Consider the following 8,049-nt stretch of genomic DNA (forward strand, 5'->3'; position numbering starts at 1 on the left):
AGTTGAGCCTCTGCAGGTCCCATCTGCAGTGGATTCCCACCTCCTGCACAGAATCCATTTGTACCCCATTTAAGATTTCCTCAATAATCAGAAGCTGTGACAGATCTCCTTCAAATGCTAACTCCTGACAGCAGAGGGGTGGCAGGGTCTTTCCACAGTTGACTCTTGTAATGATAATAGTGAACAATTCATCTGGAACTGATTCAAGAAGGCAAACGCTTTTGAGCAAATACATAGAGGCCAAACACTGAGGCTTCTCTCCTGCTACGGGATCCTTCCCTTTGAGAGTCACAGTCCTGGGCTGGGTTGTCACTGGACGCAATGGATTGGGTTTCAGACCACACTCTCCAAAACTTGGTGTCAGTGTTCAGGCATATATCCACAGCTCCGAGTTCACATCCCCTGCGTGGAATCATCTGGGAAGCAGGATATCAAAATATCCTGTTGAGAATGCCAAGATTTCATTAGAGCCCCTACAGGAGCAGGATAAAAAGCCAAGACAGTACCGTGGCTTTCGCTGCGTATCTATGTCCACCGACCACAGCTGCATGACAGTGGTGGGAAGAGTTCGTGAGTAGCGACTCCAGGACAGCGATGGCTGAGGCCTTATTATGAAACACACTCTGGATGCTCAGGTCCAGGAGCCTGGGTGGGTTCCTGCTGCTTATGCTGATCAATCTGCTCCAAGAGCAATCCTGACTTGTGAATGGTACGAGACGTCTGCTCAAACTTCTGGGAGAGCTACACTGGTTGTCCTTGCCCTCCAAAACTGGATCATGGCACCCAGAGCTCCTCAGAAGGGAGCTTTCTGGCTTTGTTACTCCTCTTATCAACTCACAGTGGGAGAGGCTCTCAAGATCCATGTGAGGCTTACATTTCAGTCTAGATACTTCCTCTGTCTATGTTGATCCTAAGGTTTTGGAATCCAATATGGGCAGGCCGATGGTGGACAGTGACCTCAGCAGCTGGTGAAGTGGATAAATCAAAGATCAGTAGGAAATGTGGTCATTGCACATTGAATCGAACCATCCCAAGGCTTACTCTACAGGAAAAGCAAACTCAAGAGGCATAATGGTGCGTTCAACAAATGGAAACTTGGAGATCTGTATTGAACTACAATGCTCTCTGTGATGGATATCTATGGGAGTACAAGAAAGTCTAGTCAACACAATGATGAGTAAAATTTCCTCCCGAATCACTAATGAAGACGCTGAAGTAGTTTTCCAATCACTTCAGTATGAAATTGACCCAACATGTAGTCAAGCCACATAGATAATAATTGGTAATTGGAGTGAGAAATTAGGAAACAATGAGGTAGGGAAAACAGTTGGAAAATATGGTCGTGGTGACAGAAGGATTCGGGAAATCACAAGGTAAAATTTGCAAGTATACTTTAGACAAACATTGGTCACATTAAGGCAATCTTGTTGACTGATGAATAACCTGACTCCTTTCCCCTTCCATGTCAGAGAGTCCCAGTAGTCATTTATTTTAAAATATGCTCCTATGTAATCAAAATCAGAACATTTTAATTAATATCATTATTCCCGTGAATGTTTTAACCACGATTGTACTATTTTTATTTTATTGACCAGGATGTTGTTATCAAAGCTATACCCTGCAACATTCACTAACTCTAAAGAATAACAGCATTAATTTTGCTGGCTGATTTGCAGCAGCTGGTGCCTTGTGTACTCTTGCTGGGTGGTCTGCAGGCCAGCAGCACCATGTAAGGCCATAGCCAGCCCACCAGGGGGATGCTGCCCGGGTTGTAGTGCATCTGCTTGTGGTAGAGGAGGAGCCCGTCCACCTCAAAAGGGAAGCCTGTGGCCAGCACCTCACACAGCCTCTTGGGGTGCACTGGAACTTCTGGGCCCCACAAACTAAAAAGGATTGAGCTTTGTTTGCTCTCCCAGGTAGCCTTCCTCAGCTAACTTCGCATGCATCCAGTAGAACCAGAAATTAGTGGGGCAGTCATAAATGGGATGTCCCCGCTAACACATCAGGTCCAGAACGTAGTAGGTCTGGTGCACCTCACTGTGAATGCACTGCACAATGGTGTCCATGAGTTCTGCCTGCTGCCTCCCGGCAGGAGGGAAGGAAGCCTGTCCACGCAGTAACCGCTCTTGGTGTAGGCGCTGGTGCAACCCCTGGAGGCCACAATGAGCGCTCTTTTTCCAATGGGGCACTGACGCAAATCCACTTCTGCCCCATGTCCGCGGGGACATCAATCAGCCACTCAGAGAGCATCAACTGATTGGCATAGCACTTGGGGAGTTTCTCATCAATATCAACATCCATGTCTTCATCATCTTTCCTGTGTTCCTCCTCATCACTCTCCACTACGGTCCAGTCATCTTCAGCCAGCCTTCTGGTGTGGTTCACAGAGGCGAGTCGCTTGTATTTCTGCAGTTCCAATAATGATGGTGCAGCTCATCCTGCTCCAAGGAACTGCACTTGGGCTTGTACTGGGACAGGCGGGGTGTGAGGCTGCACGGCCATTCAAATCTCGGGACACAGAGAATCTGCTAGCCAGGGCTGGACTCAGCTCTTCCATCGTTCCATCAAACTTTTTGAACAAAATAAATGGCAGCTATGCACGACTGACTTCTGCCTATACAATCCACGGAAATCAAATCCACTACAGAAGTTGCACAAGTGTTTCACTACAAAAGGGACCCTAACACCAAAGATAAGGTAAGGACAAAGTGCCTTCGTTTATGAAGGACACAAAGATGCAGACACATTAGGGTCGCCATTCCCATGAAGTCCTCATACCATCAGACCATTCAAAGACGGGATTTTACTTCACTAAGTCCTATGTTCTAAAGAGTTTAGAACATTGGCACTTTCAAGTGAGGCATCAGAGCAAGATCCTAGGGTAGGACTCCTGATTATAGAACCTAGAGTACTGTCCATCAAGGACACGCCCAGGAAATCCCTAAAACACAGCTCCTCCCTGGACCATCTTTAGACGCATGCAGGTAATGCAATTTCCAGTGTACCCTACCTGAGGGCAAGAAGAACTACTTCATTGTTACATGATCTCAAGGTATCTGGAAGTGGTTTTTGGTTTGGGGTTTGTTTTTGGCATTTGAAAGTTAGGTATAACATCCAAAAAGTTAATGTTGAGACTTAAGCCCTAACTTAAAAGATTTTTGGAGGAGGTCATTATGTGCAGTGAAAAATGAGGCTGGGGCCATGAAGATGAAGAAATAAATCAACTACGTGAGAGTACAAATATAACCTGAGATCCATCCCACATGAATGTCAAAGGCATCTCAAGAACAGATAGGATTGAGTGAACACTAGCAACAGGAAACTGGACCAGCTGTGTGATCACATCAATAACATCATGTATGAAGAAAGAAAGAAAAGTCCTCCACAAGACACAAAAGGTAGAATGACCAAAGTGGACATCTAAGAGACTCTGAATCCCGCCATTGGTAGAAATGTAACTAAAGCAAATGGAAGAAATGATAAAAGAATGCTGAACAGAACATTTCAAAGAGCAACTTCAGGAGAAAAATTAAAATATTAACATGAAACATGATGACCAAGGGGGAATACTTCAAGTTATAGTAGGGAGAACATCGAAAATGTCATTCTGTAGATGTGGCACAGAAAAGAGAGGTGGGAATAGGCTCACACCCCAAGAAAGCTTTGCCTGATTTTATCCAAAGAAACATAGTCAGACAGGCATTTTCTACACAGCTTTCAGTTAATAGCTTTGTAATCAAGAGGGCCTTATTCATCCACCAGGTGAGAGTTGACCACAGAAGACTAAGCTATCTCTGGTTTACATGTCTAGGACATGTTTGTCTACCCTCGTTAAAATTTCTGTTTTAAGGGTTTGTGGTGGGAGTGTGAGAGGGTTGAATAGTAAGGCTTCAACTTACTCTTCAGACACGAGAGTCTCGGCAGCAGTGCTGTGGGTCCACAAAAAAGACAGCCACTGAAACGCCTTGATAATTTAGAAGAGTTTTTATTCAGTTTTCACCCGACATCGAGAATCTAAAAGCAATTCCAGGATTGAAGTCTTGAGTGGATATTTAAGTCCATCATTAAAAGCAAACACTCACTTAGATTCTGTCTATAATAATTAAGCAAGCACAAGGTTTGCACTAAAGTGCATTCTCTCAAACAAAGAGTAAAAGGAGCTTCTTGCCACTGTCAATGCAGATGAGTAGAAACCACACAGGACAGAGTAAACCACCCCTGTGGGATTCCACGACTGTAATTCTGAATGGGAGAAGAAAGCCCCATCTTTCTCCGCTATTTAAAATCCAGGTATCACTGAATGGGCCATTCCATTTCACCTCAGTGGACGGGAGCAGCTACTTGGGGACCACTATTATATGTCTTTATGGGAGCAGGCTCTCATCACTCTGAGTTGGAAACAGTGGTGGTTCTGAAACCTCCAACAGTTGATTAATAGATGAATAACTCCACACTGAGGCCCATCCCCCAAATTGACACCCTTCTTTACCTGCCACACTACAGAGAATCATGATCTCAGCAAGATGATACATTTAATGAACCATTGCACAACAGCAAGCTATTAAGATGCATCAAGTCCCTGAATATGTACTGAGGTGTGAAGGAGATAGAGGGTAAGCACAACATCCTGATTAGACTGGGTAGAGCAAATATATTTATATGTTCATAATGCAATATTGAATGCACTCAATTCACATAGGCCTCAAAGAAAGACAAGTTTGGAATGCCACACCTCAACCTCTAGGACCTTCCCCACTCAGCACCTCAGAACTATTTAAATTTCATGTTACTCCCTATTTCAAATCACCATTGGAAAGGTTAAAAAGGCTCAGCTTCTAATCTTGACTCTTATCTTTGATCAAGTATTTCCAGTGGGTGATGAATCCAAGATGGCAGGTCAAAGGACAAACTTCTTCCCAAGGGTGTTGAGACCAACAATTTCCATAGATACAGAGATAATGGCAGGATTCTCTCTCAAGTCTCCAAACCTTCAGGACAGAGGAAGTGTCCAGGTCCAGAACAAAGCTAGAGAGCTTTCAGAGTCATTTTAATTCAAAAACCACACCCACAAGATAGCTAGCTTCCCCATCATTGGCTGTACACAGTAGGTCTCAGTAGGGAAGTGATGGCAGTTTTGGTTATCTTATCCACCAGGCTGATGCCATCCTAACAGAACACACACTTAGCGTCCAGACCCAACCCTGTTGAGATAAATTGTCAGCCATCAAACCTCACCCGCTGTGACTGATAGAACATAGAACATTTTGAGGAGGTGTGTTACCAGATGAGAGTGGATTAAGCAATTGGTTACAGAAATGGCTCTAGTCCACAGATTGTCACATATGCAAAATAATACCCTTATGAATATTCATTGATGTAACTCATTTCCCATAGCACAAACACACTTGTACTCTGTCTCTTCCAACATAGAGCCAACTTATGGGAAAGAGTAAAAGTGCCTCCTCGGCTGCCTACAGACTGTTGATCTCTCCAGGGGTAGATGACCTCATCAAGCCCCACAGATTGCCTGGTAGGTTGGAATGAGTACCCTGGTTACCAAGCATGCCACATCAATTGCATTTATCTGGAGCACTGCAGGGATGATTGGATCACATTGGGCATGTTTAAAGGATTGACCTCTTGAGAAGAGCACAGTATATTCTCTTCTCAACGGCTCTTATGTAAGAAGCATTACCAATTATGGTTTATAAAACAAGGAAACATCATTGTCTTACTGTTTAGGTAGGTGGAATCCAACTTCAGGACCTCACCTGAAAGATAAGGTTCTCTCCCAGTGGGTTCTGAGGTACCTTCCTTATATCCTTGCAACATCTGTGGGATGCTAGATCCTGGCCAGACTTTGTCTCCCATCTGCATCAGGAAGTGCTTCAAGTTTGGCTGCCTTCCAGCTAGTTGGGTTGCATCATTTGCATTTGGCAGGATGTGTGCTTGTTCTTCCAATCCTAAACTTCCACTCCAAACAGAGATGCTTACATACCTTCCACACTGATGAGATTCTTGACCTCAGCAAGCTGACACAGATCTTGTACCCTTGCACATAGGCAAGTTATAAAGACATATCAAGGACCCTCAATAGGTATGGAGGTGTGAAAGATGTAGGGCAGTGGTTCTCAACCGTCCTAATGCGCGACCCTTTAATAGAGTTCCTCATGTTGTGGTGACGAGCCCAACCATAAGATTATTTCCCTTGCTACTTGACAACTGTCATTTTGCTATTGATATGAATCGGACGACCTTTACAAAAGGATCCTTTGAGACCCCCAAAGGGGTCAAGACACACAGGTTGAAAACCTATGAATTCTAGAAGGTAAGCAATACACTCTAATTTTTTGTACTGTTTCTATTGAGCAGAGCAAGTAAATACATAGGTGTATAATGCAACATAGAACACATTCACTTCACCCAAAAAGTAAACATGCCTGTGTTGTGTTTCACGGGCCCATTATACAAGAACTAATTGCAATACATGTAAGGTTTTCACAAACATAAACCCATTCTTTCCTAATATCCCTTGTAGAAGGATAAACTTAGGGGACTCCTTGTAGGAGATAACTGTATCTCTTTGTCACCATTGTACATTTGGAGTCCTGGCTCTCCACCTCCTATGTGTTGAGCCCAAGATGTTTCCAGAAGTCTGAGACTTCTCACATGAACCATCTGGTCCAAACAAGAGGCAAATCAGTGCAGGCTGAGCAGTTCCAGCTGCAAAACACTGCCACACTGTGGACACTCTTGTTGCACGCGTTTGAAGATATCCTCAAAAAGAGCAAGTTAAGGCCAAGCGTCAACAGACTCTGGCTGCCTCCAACGCAGAAACTGTGCATGATAACAAAGTATGGATAGCCATGAGAAGGGGCATTCCCAATACTTCATCGTTGAATGGTTAAGTGGATCAAGAGAAAGTTGTGCAACATAACAAGGAAACAGTGCTCAATTTCTATTGAGGAGGGGTATGCCAAACGGACAAGTATATATACTTTTATTTGTGTTTATAATATTATAACATAACATTATCTATATATAAAGAAGTATAACCAGATTGCTCCTTACAGATGTGGATGATGGGACGTCAAGCTACATATTTTGGACCTGTTTTTTGGAGAGATCAGTTCCTGGAAAAGGACAGAGAGACAAAAGCAGGCCATTGACGTGATGGATTGACAGAGCAGCTGCAACGAAGGCCTCACACTTACACACGGTTGTGAGGATGGCGCAGAGTGTGCAGTCTTTCCCTCTCTCCTGCGCGGGTCCCTGTGCTTAGGAGCCGACTGAATGACGCTGAAAAAAACAATGTCTGCCATAATCGAATTCACGTGGTTTCCTGTGAGATAACAGGACTGTTCACATCACGCTCCTTTTTTCAGCGGGAAATCTTGGGATGGGAAAGGCTAGATTAGCTGCTTCCTTGTCTTCTGATCCCAAGGAATTCAGTCGGGCGTGGTTAATCTGCAGATGATTTCAGTCTTTCTTTGTTTTCTCTTAAAGTGTCGTCCAGACTGTGTGCTCAGGATCTAGGCTCTAACAAAGATAAGATGTTGGAGAAGATTCTTATCAACAGTCAAACTTTTTTAGCATTATTGGTTTTACCAGTTTCATTTTCACTCTATCCAAAATGGGATACGATTCAATAAGATCAAGGAAGAGCTGTACCTCTGCCTTCAAATTCAATTCTAGAACATTTTCTACAGACCCTGTAGTAGTTGCTCGTGTACTTTTCTTGTTGGTTTCTCCAAATGAAGTAATTATATACAAAACAGAACACTCCCATTCCACAAATTCAGCGCCAGGTCTCCGGGTCACGGAATATGGGAGGTTGGGCACCAGGTCCTGCTGCTTGCTAGGTCCCAGGTCTGGGAGCTCTGGCCCGGCTAGCATGGTTGGACTTGTGGTGGAGGCTCGGGATAGCTGCCTACCCGCTCCAAGCAGGGACAGGAATTGGCCCCCTCAGGCCCAGTGGTAGGCTGCTATCCTCACCGGTCCTTGTTAAAACTACCAGGCGAGGCAGCTGAGACCTTGTGCTTTCCAGAC

At 44.3% G+C, this 8,049-nt stretch overlaps 1 pseudogene; it reads right to left on the reverse strand.

Moving 5' to 3' along the window:
* Window positions 1–1,636: 1,636 nt before the first annotated feature.
* Window positions 1,637–2,557, reverse strand: LOC142434810 (snurportin-1 pseudogene; annotated as a pseudogene).
* Window positions 2,558–8,049: the final 5,492 nt, after the last annotated feature.

The sequence above is a fragment of the Tenrec ecaudatus genome, chromosome X, assembly GCF_050624435.1.
Source record: "Tenrec ecaudatus isolate mTenEca1 chromosome X, mTenEca1.hap1, whole genome shotgun sequence".
Taxonomy (NCBI): Eukaryota; Metazoa; Chordata; class Mammalia; order Afrosoricida; family Tenrecidae; genus Tenrec; species Tenrec ecaudatus.